Source organism: Terrapene carolina, unplaced genomic scaffold (assembly GCF_002925995.2).
Source record: "Terrapene carolina triunguis isolate 2854851 unplaced genomic scaffold, T_m_triunguis-2.0 Scaffold189, whole genome shotgun sequence".
Classification (NCBI taxonomy): Eukaryota; Metazoa; Chordata; order Testudines; family Emydidae; genus Terrapene; species Terrapene triunguis.
Genome location: NW_020664540.1, coordinates 14304672 through 14317527, shown reverse-complemented (window position 1 = coordinate 14317527; position 12856 = coordinate 14304672). Strand labels below are relative to the sequence as shown.

At 49.4% G+C, this 12856-nt stretch overlaps 1 protein-coding gene across 2 annotated transcripts in view; it reads left to right on the top strand.

The window, feature by feature from the left end:
- The first annotated feature begins 518 nt into the window (after positions 1 to 518).
- The window catches only part of GNG2 (G protein subunit gamma 2), a 92124-nt gene continuing 79786 nt past the window's right edge, over positions 519 to 12856 (top strand). Inside the window, exon 1 of one of the 2 annotated variants that reach the window (XM_026654214.2) lies at positions 519 to 694. The gene's annotated coding sequence lies outside the window, so the exon portion shown is untranslated. Of the gene's footprint in view, positions 695 to 964; positions 1193 to 12856 lie in introns of those variants that run through there. The other variant, XM_026654215.2, reaches the window with a different exon arrangement.

The window sequence follows — 12856 nt, the reverse complement described above, 5'->3', positions numbered from 1 at the left end:
GTGTGTAGAGGCTATAGGGGGACAGCGGGGCAGTGTGTGTGTAGGGCTGTGGGGGGGCAGGGGGCGCAGTGTGTGTAGGGGTTGTGGGGGGCAGGGGGGCGGTGTGTGTGTAGGGCTGTGGGGGGGCAGGGGGCGCAGTGTGTGTAGAGGCTATAGGGGGACAGCAGGGTGTGTGTAGGGGCTGTGGGGGGGCAGGGGGCGCAGTGTGTGTAGAGGCTATAGGGGGACAGCGGGGCGGGGTGTGTGTAGGGGCTGTGGGGGGGACAGCGGGGCGGGGTGTGTAGGGACAGCGGGGCCAGGGGCGCGCCTGCACGGGGGGGAGGGGGCGAAGCTGCAGGCACCCGGCCGCGGTTCCTGCCTGGCCGCCCGGGGGCCCGCGGGCGGGCGGGCGGACGGACGGACTGATGGGGAGCGGCCCGTGGGCGGTGGCCGCGCGGGGGCGGGCGGCAGGCAGGGAAGGGCGGGCCGGGGCCGGGGCGGGGGACGCAGCCTGGGCCGGGCGAGCGCGGAGCTAGCGCCGCCGAGCCGGGGAGGAGGAAGTCGGAGCCGCGCTGCTTCCTGTCCCCAGGATGATGATCGCAGACAAAGCTGGGTGGGGACGCCGCTCCCAGGGCTGCCGCTGAGCCCGCCGCCCCTCCCGGAGAAGGCGAGCTCCAGCTGTTCCCCCCGGGCGAGCCGCGACCGGAGCTAGAAGGTAAAAGCCCCAATCTCCGGGGGGTCCGGTTCCGCTCCAGCCCCGGGTGCTGCTGGCTAGCCAGGGGGGCGGGCGGGGCAAGTCTCAGCCACCGGGGCTTTTTGTTCAACAAACCCATTTACACGGGGGCAAGCAAGCGGCGTGACGCTGTTTCCACCCAGTTCCCCACCGGCAGGAGCCAGGCGGGGCGTGTGCATCGCCCACCCTGAGCCAGCGCTGGGGCTTGGGCCAGCCGCTCTCGTAAACCCGTTTGCTCCCACACGTTACACGGTTGTGGATCCGTGGAGCGAGGATGTTAATTGCAATGATCACGGTTAAAAGCGTGCGCGGAAATCGCTTTGCTTGACAGCCGTAGGTGCCGCCGGGCTCCAGAGATCCTTCTGGTGTGTCTGCAATTTACAAACGGTCTGGTAATAGGGACTCCGGATCACAGGAAAGTGGCCGCTAGCTATGCATCCCCTGCTCAGATAACCACGGAAACCACCCCACGCTTCGCTGGTAGGTTCGATGTATAGTTGAAGTTGTTTACTCTGAAGCAAAAGAAGAAACGGATTCGTTAGAACCAGTAACCGTGCGTTGGTTTCAGCTGGCAATGCTCAGCTTTTGCAAGCACTTCCAGAGTGTTCATGTTAGCTTTCTAGACGAAATGGGCCGTGGCGTTCAACCAGATGGAGGTGAGAGGGAGCACCCGAAGTAGAAGTGCAGATTGCTGGTCTCTTAGCAGAATGGTGGCAAGGTGCAGAATGCTTTCCCCCTAATTCCTGGCGAGATCGTATGTGGGCATGATAGCAGGTCCGTTTTAATTGAAAAATACCAGTGTCTTGTTCCCAGTGCCATTCACAAATCGGAACACAGGAAAGGGATTGTTTTGGGAATTCAGGTTGTGCAAATTTTGCATGGAAACATAGATCGGGGGTTAAAGACTGTCGATAAAAATTGGACTCTTTTTTGTAAAAGGTCCCGTCTCCTCAACAAAGATTTAATTTAGAAATGTTGATCCTCAGTTAATCAACTGATTTGCTGTTGTAGGAAAAGCTTTTTCATGGATGAATGAGGTCTAGTGTTCCATTTATTTATTTATTTATTTGGGGAAGGGAGGGATTTTCATTTAACTGAAATTAACCGTCCTCCCCGAAATAGTCAGTATAAAATCAAACTTGAAAATTTCAATGATACATAAATGTCTAATTCCCCATCTCTTTGGATTAGAATCTTTCCACCCCTTAAAGTTTCCATTTTATCCCAAAGATGGAATACCAAAGTATTATCCACACCCTTACTCCACCTCCTCAGACAGAAGCACTTGGACAAAGCACAAAGGAGCATCTGTACAAAGGATTGGAGTTCAGATTATTATTTTTCAAAACCCATTTTTTTATTACTGGGATTTAACAGGAAATACTGGTGATCGGTAACTGTTTAATGAGGAGTAACCATGGCAAAGGAGAATTTTGTCTACATTGCTGTTAGAAATATGTGCAAAACTATATAAATGATATACAGATGTAGGTGGAAAAATAAACTTGGGAAACTTAATTCCTTGGGTTTATTTTTCAAATAATGGAATCGATAGACTCGTATTCAAGGGATTCTCCTCTTTCTTGCTACCTTGATTGAAAACGGATTTATATATAAACAAAAATCCCCATCTCTCTCTCCCCACCCCCAAGATGATATTAAAGTTAGAGAATAATCAACTAAAAGATAATGATCCTTAACTTATAGGACAGAAGTAACTTTCATACTGTGGTACCTGTTGTATCTAGCTCACTGTAGTCGTTTAAAATTAGGTTTATTGCTCCCATATTTTATTTAAGGAGCCGGAGACTGGCATGAAACTGATTTTCTGGCCAACTCCCAATCAGGATCCTCCCACTGCTCTCCCTAAGACAACACAGAGCTTGTAGTTCTGCCCAGTAAACAAACCTCTGAATTGTCAGATAGCTTGGACTAAAAGATTAACCTGTATAAGGAAAAAGGTTTCCATGTATACTGGCAGCATGATGTGTCCAGTACAATAATGGGGTTTTATTTTTTGTTGTTGGGGGAGGGGGGTTGCTTATAGTTTGACTGTATTAACTGGATTTCACTGAATACATTTTGAGACTGAAATTTCTAATCCTCTTTTCTGCCATATGGCCAGTGGATGAACTGAAATATGACTCGATTAATTATCCCATAGAAAGCACTAGGGTGAAGCTCTTGTGTTTTTTAAATTGCCTGCATCTCCTGAGTAGATGGGGTGTGTTAGAAGCACTCGGTGCAAAAGCCTGTCTCTAATGCTGTAAAAGGGCCACGCGGAGATTCTTGATCAGTTTAATTGAAGGCCGGGCTCTGAATGCAGGCTGTTGGAGCACTTATTCAGAGGATTATAATAGGTCTTTTCTAATACACCACAAATCTTTTGATTGTAGCATTACTCGAGTCAGCACAGCGTTGCGGTTGGTACCGTCCGTGCCCTACTCCATTGTTCACCATGACTATCGACGTAAATCAGTACCACTAGGCTGCTGATCAGCTTTGTAAATGCCTTAGTCATGGTACTGTTTGGATGAGATTCCTCCCCACCACCCCGCCCGGAATCAAGAAGGGACCAAAATACATTAGTTTTTTTGTTTGCTTCTGTTATGTTTTCCCCAGAAAATAAACTTCCCCTCCCCCCTTTTAAAGCTGGCCTTAAGAAGAGCTCTGTGTCAGCTCGAAAGCTTGTCTCTCTCACCAACAGAAGTTGGTCCAATAAAAGATATTACCTCACCCACTTTGTCGTTCTAATCTCCTAGGACAAACGCGGCTACGACAACACTGCAAACTATATAAGGAGTCATGTCTACGTACGAAACATATTTTTTCTGCTCATTACAGTATTAGTTACTGTACCAGGAGCCTATCAGAAACAAGTGTGGAACCAATGAGTATTTCCAGAATGGGGGATCAGGTCATGTGACCCCATGTCCTGTTGGTTCTTTAATATATTTTTTCCTCTTGCACAGATGCATTTTCTGTTGTGCTTTAGGCGAGGAGGGGATGGAAGAAAGAGCAGGCAGGGTGCCGTGATTTAGGGAGGGCATTCTGGGTGTAAGGAGCATCTTGGAATATGGTGCATCCACATTGTGAGGGCGTGGAAGGAGAGCATTCAGAATGCAGGAGGAGTTGGCAATTATAGCGCATGGGTGGGGGGATAGTGGGAAACCGGCCTGGAGAGCTAGCTAGGGAGAAGCCAGGCTGTGCAGAGCCTTGGAGAAGAGTTTGAACTGGATACAGAATGCTCCATTTTCTTTACTGGGGCTGCTAATTGCTTTTAAATGCTGCATTAGGAAGGTTTCTAAGCAGCATTCAGGAACGACTTGGCTGGCACTGAGAGTTTCTTGCTGGACTGCTTCTCTTCAAGGCATGCTTCGTGCCACTGTGCTTTTCCATCCCAGTTATCCCGGTGACTGAGTGTTAATGGGCGTGGCCACTTGACTTGCGGAAGTTGCCATGTGTACCTTCTGCTTGTGTTCGCCAATGAAAGGCGAATAAAAGCCAATGGTGTATTTAATTTCCCATATCTGCCAACTCAGCCCCCCGTATATGATGGGGATGTGTCTTCAGGCAATGCACAGGGAGTGAGAAACATTTGTGGTCATGTCTCTTTGTTTGAGGAGAAGTCTTTTCCCTACTCCTTTGGGGGTATTGTAGGTGCTGTAGCACATCCAGGGGTATATGGCAATCATATGAAAGGTGGTATGGTATAACTCTTGAGCAGGAGTGATGAACAGAGCAAATTCAACCAGATGTCTGGGACTATAAACAGTACAGGGGAAAAAAAAAAAAAAGTCTTGGATTTTGCTGCCTGCAGCTTGGGAACTAATCCTGAAATGTGGGAGAGCAGGTGTAGCAGTGAGGTGGTTTCCAGACCTAGTGAGAGTCTGGCGTGGTACCCCTAGGGAATCCCGCTGGCACAGCTCTTACTCCCCAATCTCACTGGGGCCGGCAATTTGTTCGGAACATATTGAGACTCGCTCTCCAGACGCAGAACGCGCGGCAGAAATCGGCTCACCGGAGATCTTGGCATGAGCAAGCATTGCCCTAGTGGGCTGCTGCTGCCGTGGGCACATTCCAAGTTCTGGGAGCCTCCACCCCATGCCAGCTGGAAGCTCCGGGGAGGGGTCAGTCCTGTTTAATGAAAACCTCTGTCACATTAGAAAGCGATTGTAAAACCCGGGTCAGACCAGACAGGGTTGCACTTAACGTGCCGCTCTGTCTCAGGCAGTCTGCAGAGACATACATTAAAGGAAACCTTGGGAGTTCCCTTGGCTGCCCATTCAACCGAAGTAACTAACCTCAGACAGGCTCGGCCTGTGCCCAAGTATCCATCTCGGTGCCTTCCCCTCAGACAGGTTTCCCATCCATTTCTCGTGCTGGCCTTTGAGAAAGTGGCTCGTAATTGGATTTCAATTTCAGGGAAAGTTCTAAACCTAGTTTCCTCCCTGTTGTTAAATACTTCGGTGTGTGTGTTTCCTGGTGGCACGGCGCTACCTCTGGGTGTGTGAGTGACGATGCGAGGAGCCAGGACAATCTTAACATCTTCTGGATGATGAGTCTGATTCTGCCCTCGCTTACACGCCCATGCTACCGCAATGTGGCCAAAATCTGGCAAATCTCTCCCCTGGAGGGGGAGCCTGGGGTACAGTAGAGTCACCGTAGCTGCTCTTAGGCCAGCCACTCCACCTACTCAGCTGCCAGCCTAGGATGTATGGCCGGAAGATAGGGGGGCGGCCAGGCCTCCCCTTCACTCCAGTGATCCCCAGCCATCATAACAGCTCCTTGAGGTCCCTTCCCACGGGTACAGGTTACAATAGCCTACCCCATAGCCAGGGACTGGCCTGGTGAAGAGCAGCCCATGCTTCTGCACACCCCCTCCTCAGCTGCACCAAGATCTCCTTGGCCGGAGCTTAGGGTCTAGCTCAGTACCTTTTATCGGCTTGGCTTCTGGCCTGTGAGCTGGTTTACCAAGAAGAGTGAGCAGAATCCGCAGGGATTTTTGTTTGTTTGCGAATTGTTTGCCTAGACGGACCCAGCCAGTTAGCTGCCAAGAAAAGGCCGATTTCAAAGATGTGGAAGATGTAATGCAGAGGGTGGGTAGCAAGAAGCATCAGCCGTTCCGGCTGGATTCAGGCCAGGGTGACGTTCTGGTCTTGTTTTGGAAGATGATGAGGTTAGGCTGTGAGAGAAGAAAAAGGTTGGTTGGTTTGTTCTGGCGAGCTCTAAATCCTACTTGGTCCTGCAGTAACGTAAGATCAGCAGAGCTTTCCATAGTGTGTGTCTAGGTGAAAGATTCATGATTTCGTCTCTGTATTTCCTAATTTGCCAATGAAATCTGCTTTCCATAGATGACAGCTGACAATGGGTCTTGGTTCTTGTTAGCTGAGGACAGTAATTGCAGGTGCATTGGAGAACAGCTGACGCTAGCCTTGGGGAAGATAGAATTAGAAGTGAGTAAAATGGACTGGGTGCCGGGTGAACAGAGCTGTGAGCTTCCACCGAACAGTGCTGAAAAGAGGCTAGTGAGAGCCGGTGTGGACATAAGCCGAGCCAAGTGGCCTGGAGGATGCCTATTGCATGCTGTGGGCTGGGTTCTCAGGGCTGCTGAGGCCCTAAGCAGTGGAAAGTGGCCTTACAGCAAGCAGAGATGGCCTATGGAGAATTTGCTCCGTGCAGGGGAATTCTGCTTGCTAAAAGCTGGGAGAGTCAGCGCAGCTGTTTTTTGCACCCCCTTCACTCCTCAAACTGGGGGGGGGGCAAGGGGATTGTTTGGGGAGCAGGGAGGGGAACTCTGCTGCCCTACAACTTTAACTTGTGCTTGGGCCATTTGTGTTCAGGATTAGAAAACTGTAACCAGGTTCCTTCTGAGTTCCCCCTCTACTTAGCTGAGTTTGGGTGGGGCGGAGAATCTGCCCCGTCAGGTTAGAATTCCTTCCATTGTATTCTCTAATCTACTAGCAAACATAATGTTCCTGCTTCTCTTGATTCTACCTTTAAAATAGGGCCATGAAATTGCAAACTATTTGCAACAGAAGCAGATATGTCATCTCTAAACAATTGACAAAGTCACATTAATTGGATTATAGTGCTGGGATTTATGTTGATTTATCCTAGATGGCTGAATCATACAAGGGACTGTTTTTCTCTATTCACACCAAGAGGAAGGCAGACCCAAGCCTGGTCTACACTACGACTTTAATTCGGATTTAGCTGCGTTAATCCGAATTAACCCTTCACCCGTCCACACTACAGAGCCAGTTAATTCGAATTAAAGGGCACTTAAAATCGATTTCTGTACTCCACCTAGACGAGCGGAGTAGCGCCTAAATCGATTTTGTTAATTCGAATTAGGGTTAGTGTGGCCGCACACCACCGAATTACTGTGTTTAAGTTAATGGGGTAGTGTGGCCGCACACCACCGAATTAATGTGGTTAAAAACCGAATTAAGGTGCTTAGTGTGGCCGCGCACAATCGAATTTATACAACCTGTTTCCCAAATTCGAATTATCTAAATTCGGATTAATCCCGTAGTGTAGACATACCCCCAGATTCTGTCTCCAAAGAGCACAGCAGCTGTGTTTGATGCGTGTAAGGATGATAACTGAGGGGACAGTATTCCTGCAAGAGGTAGGGGTGTGTGTGTGTGTGTGTGTTCTGTTGTCAGTCTAAAAACGGTGTGGCAGAGGCACCACTTCTTCTTCTTTTTAAAAATCCGTGAGTCATTTTAAGAGAGAAACAACCTCCAGTACATGTGGTTACCATAGTAATTAGGCCTGGCATGATGGCTGATTGTGTGATGTTAAATCCCTGTTGAAATCTCTCGCTGGGAGACATGTCGTGTGGACTCTAGGAGAGACCCTCAAGAGGTTTGGGGCCCGATCCTGTACGCCCCACCCAGGTGAAAGTCCCCAAGGAAGGTAGTGGGAATTTTGCCTTTGTGAAGAGCGTGAAACTAGACCTGAATGGTTGTAAATTTTGCCCTCGACTCCACAGCTGCAAAAACCACCGTTGTCTGAGGTCTCCTAGCACACAGGGCCCTGGAGCTGGTTGTCCAAGAGTTTCAAGAAGACAGGCCCCCTTTCATCCCCCGCCTCTCGGGAGAGCATCAGTTACTCAGGGAGTTGAAACGCTGAAGCAAGGAGACAGGCTGGGGGAAGCGGGTTCCTCTTCTTCAGAGGGCAGGTGGGAGGTGGTGTCTCAGGACCCTTCTGGCTCTCAAGTCATCTGTGCAGAGGGGCAGGTCCTGTGTGCTGTGCTCTGGCTCTTCCCTCCCCGTTACAGAGCAACACGTTGGCATTTTGGTCAGCGGGTGAGGCTGATGCCCTACCCCCACCCCTTTGCTTCTAAGCCACAAAGCTGGGAAATCTGGAAGTGCGATGCCTTGATGCCTATGGGACACGGCCGCGAATGTCCAGAGGATTGGAAGCAGGGCCGGCTCTAACTTTTTTGCCGCCCCCGCCAAAAAAAAAAAAAAAAACACCCGCCCCCCCCCCCCCCCCCCCCAGCCCCGCGCCGCGCCGCCAACCCCGCCGGGCCGGGCCGCCGTAACCCCCACCCCCCCAGCGCCGCGCCGCCGAAGCCACCAAGCGCCGCGCCAGCCCCCACCACCACCATGCCGCTGAAACAAAAACAAAAAACCCTGAGTGCCCCCTGCCACCCCAAGATTGGCCGCCCCTTCCGAGGTGCCGCCCCAAGCATGTGCTTGGTCGGCTGGTGCCTGGAGCCGGCCCTGATTGGAAGGGGGTGGGGGCTACCCTGCCTGTATCCACCCACCCCAGAGAGACAACCTCATGTCAGAGGGCTTTTCCCTCCAATACTGCTGCTTGCTGCCACCGTCACTTTGAACGTTTTTCAGGGCTATTCCCTGAGCTTGGTTAAAAAGCCAAAACAATGCGCGGACACGCCGCCTCGGGCCCGACTGCGATTCTCCCGCCGTGGCTAATGCTCATTCTTACTTCTGCTTCTTTCGCTACATCCTTATGGGGTCCGTTTCACTTCCTTGCTTCCACTTCTCTCATCTTTTTGCTGATTGGCTCATCAGTTCGGTGAAGCTTGCCTCGATGCATTCCTCCCCCCCCCCACTTCCTAAAACCTCGTCGGATGTTTTCTCATTACTTCTGCTTCAGTCTATTGCTTTGCTGAACTGTGAGCAAATAGGATTTTGAAGTTCTCCTCCCTCTACTAGCTCTCCTAAGATGGACAAGATCTTCCGTTGTGGCGATGGAGGGAGACGTGCTTTAATGCTTTAAATGCTGAATGTCGGCAAAGAATGGCTCCTTCGCAGAGTGGATCTGTGTAGGCTAGAAGTCTCGTACACCTAGTCCCTGGGCTGGATCCCCGGCCTCTTTGATATCTGTATGTGACTTGCATTGCATCAAATTCTGGGGAATCTAAGCTTTCATTTAAACCCCCACTATTTTTAATCATCAGCATTGTGAAGAAAGTTCCTGTTTGAATGTGACTGGTACGGGACTCTCTGCCAGATTCGGAAGAGAGCCTGAAACTCGAAAATTAATTCCAGGTGATGAAGACTAAAATTTCATTTGCCCCAGGAAGGCCGTGATCTCTGGGCAAGCCTCTCATTGACATCAGGGCTATATCCTAAACCCCCAGCAGATCTCCCACTGAAGTGCTACCCCTGCCCATGGGCCATAGTTAAACATGGGATTTGGCCCTCTCCCCTGAATGAGTTTGACACCGCTCATGTAAATGTGTCCGTTTCAAACTATTACAAATATGATGCACTGGCAAGGAGGGGGTGCATTACAATGCCGTGGGGAACAGTTCCGTTTCAGTCGCATCTTGCACCCTGCCTTCAGCTAGACTTTTGCAGACGGAGCACCGCTCACCTAAGGAAACATTCCAGCACTTGCAAACAGCCGGCCAGCTTTCAGCTCTTCAATAACAACAGCTGGAGGAGTCCCAGGGAAATGGTGAGATGTCGCCGGTGAATGCTGAGGCCGGCTCTAATGAGCATGCAGCGCTTTGTTAGGAAAAGGAGCCTGTGACGGAGGGTGGCCCATGAGAATCTGGATGTTTGAAATCTAGCCCTGTCACCTCCGCTGAGAGCCAGGCCTGACAGCTTAAACGCACAATTGCTTTAATAGAATCCTAGAATATCAGGGTGGGAAGGGACCTCGGGAGGTCATCTAGTCCAACCCCCTGCTCAAAGCAGGACCAATCCCCAGACAGATTTTTGCCCCAAATCCCTAAATGGCCCCCTCAAGGATTGAACTCACAACCCTGGGTTTAGCAGGCCAGTACTCACACTCGGGGAGGGATAGCTCAGTGGTTTAACGCACAGGGCAGGGGATGCCCCTTAAATTGGGGGTCCTGCAGCAGCAGCTGTACGTACAAATCTAATTCATTGGCAGAAGTCAGAGGTGGAGCTACTGCTTCGCAAGCAAGTGCTCTGTGGCTGTGCTAAAGCAACAGCTATTGGGGTTCATGTCGGCCAAGACTGCTCCAGCCAGAATCTGCACTCTGCCAGCGAAAATGTGCTTTTAGTTAAGACCGAGAAACGTAATACTCAGTGTGGGAGGAAAGTTACATTCGTGCAACATTGTGGTGAGCAAAGCATCAGTAAATACAGTGTTAAGGTTCCCACGCCAGCCATAACCTGGGCCTTGTGTTGCGTCATATGCTGTTAACTTGCCTGGCTTTATATAAAATATGACTATTAATGCAAATACTATATATACCCAAGGGAACCAGGTGATGGTTGCTGTGGGAACCAAGACTTTGAATTTCCTGACTGGTGTGCAGAAAACCTCACTCATCATTTTGCATTAACAGTTTATGGTGCTTACCTTTTCTAAAGGCTAATCTGTGATGGGTGAGGTGAGCTTCAAATGTAGGCACCAAACACTTATTGCAACTCTTAATTGACTGCAGCTAGGGTCTGGCTCCAGCTGCATAGAGGGTCTGATCCACTGAAGTCCTTGGGAGCGTTTCCATGGACTTTGATGGGCTTTGGTCGAAGCCCATAATTCGTAGATTAAGGTTGTTTGAAAGTGGAGCTCTCTCCAAAGCTTTGAGGGTTTGGAGAGTGTAGGAGCCAGAGGCAAACCACTCCTGGGTTTGGGTTACAAGGCCAAAGCCTAATAGATGAAGTCTGAAAAACCCCAAACCACTTTGGTTTTGTTCACTGCTCCATCCAGAGCTCCCCAGCTTGCTGTGCTGTAAAGCAGTTAGTGTCCAACGGTGTGCAGGGCTGTCCGAGTCTTGGACAGCCCCTCACTTTTGTTTTATTAACCATACTTCTTCAGACATGTCCAAGTTCATGGGTCGTCCCATGGCAAATTTCAAACAGATATATATTTGGAGAGATCTGAATTCAAAGAGAGTCTCTCTCAAGATTGACTTTAGCCATGAAAAAATACATTCCTCCCATCTCCCCCCCCCCCCCCCCCCCCCCCCCCCCCCGCCCCAGTGAAGAAATGAGCAAATGGAATTGTTCCAAGCTTTACAAATAAATGAATCATCTGCCTGCAGAACACTCCACGGTGACTGGGCAATGGATGTACTGTGACTGCTGCTTATTAAGCCAAATCAAATTAGTTTTCACCCTTATCTTGTCCTCCCCTTGCTCCTCACTCATTAATTTTCTTCACTTGTTATCTCTCACCGTCACTGTCGCTCAGTCTATGTAGTTTGTCCGAGAGAGGATCAAGAGGTGACTTGACCATGGTCTACAAGTTACCTACATGGGGAGGAGATTTCTGATAGAAGATCTCTCTTTAATCTAGCAGGAAAAGGTGTAACAAAATCCAGCAGTTGGAAGCTGAAGAGAGACAAGTTCAGAGTACAAATAAGGTGCAAATTTTTAACGGTGTGGTGGGTAATTAACCACTGGAACAATTTATCTAGGGAGATGGTGGATTGTCCAGCTCTTGCAGTCTTTAAATCAAGGCTGGATGTCTTTCTAAAAGAGATGCTCTAGCTCAAACTGAAGTCATGGGCTTGATGCAGATGTTCCTGGCTGAGGTTCTGTGGCCTGTGTGATGCAGGAGATCGGACTCGATGATCATAACGATCTCTTCTGGCCTTAAAATCCATGAATCCTCTGGGAAGGTGTTCAGCTCTTTGAAGGAGTGTCTGTCTCTTTATTCACAGGTACAGCACTCTGCACAATGGGACCCAGATCCCTGATTGGGGCTTTTAGGTGCTATAGCAATACAAATAAATAATTATAATTAATAATAGACTGAGACGAGTATAAGCCTGAGCGGTTCTCCCCCCCCCCCCCCAGTGCTTGGAAATGGGACTCTTATAATGAAGTGTCCTCTTGGTCATAACTAGCATCAGGCTCGTACATAAATGTCAATATCTTCCTGGTGCCAGGAGCAAACAACTGACTATCCAGTGATTAGATGACTCAGAGAAGTTGAAAGTGAAATGAGTCCTGGAGCAGGTCATGGTGAAAGAGACGTCCTTTGCCATCCTGGCTGAAGTTACAGCAATCCAGCTACACTAGTCACCTTAATTGATTTAAGTGTATAGCTTTAAATGGGTTATTGTGATCCACTTATTCGGTGTGACAGCAACATGAATGGGTGTTGCAGGACTGGGAAGCAGACATGAGATAGATACTGTACTAACTTTTCACACTTGTTAGATAAGCTCTTCTAGCTGATTGGGGGGTCTTGGTAAAATAGGTTTATCAAACAGTCCTGTAGTCCTACCACCACAGCCTTAGGGAAGGAAATTTACTGTAATTGTTACTAAAAGCAGTTTTTCTTGCCGGAAAAATTGCTGGCCACAGCTAGGTTCTGATAGAGTAAACCTAGTACAAGAGATAATGGGAGGATATAAGCCAACCACCAAATTCAAGTAAGATGTCTGAACATCAGTTAAGGAAGTGTTATGGTACCCCAATAGCTGGGTCCTCCTGTCCCCTGCAGCAGAAACTCACTTGATTTCCTAGGTAGTTATGCACACTCAAGCCCCAGTCCTTCAATGTGATGGGTGTGGATGCACCTGTGTGTCCACGCAGAGTCCTGTAGAAGTCAGTGTTGCTCACCAAAGGTGCAGGGCGAGGTCATGCAGGGCCAGGCACCAGGAAGATTTTGGGGGAGATTTCCAAACCGAGAAGAGAATGGACTAGCAGAGCATTGCTGTGCCTTACCCGCTGTGAT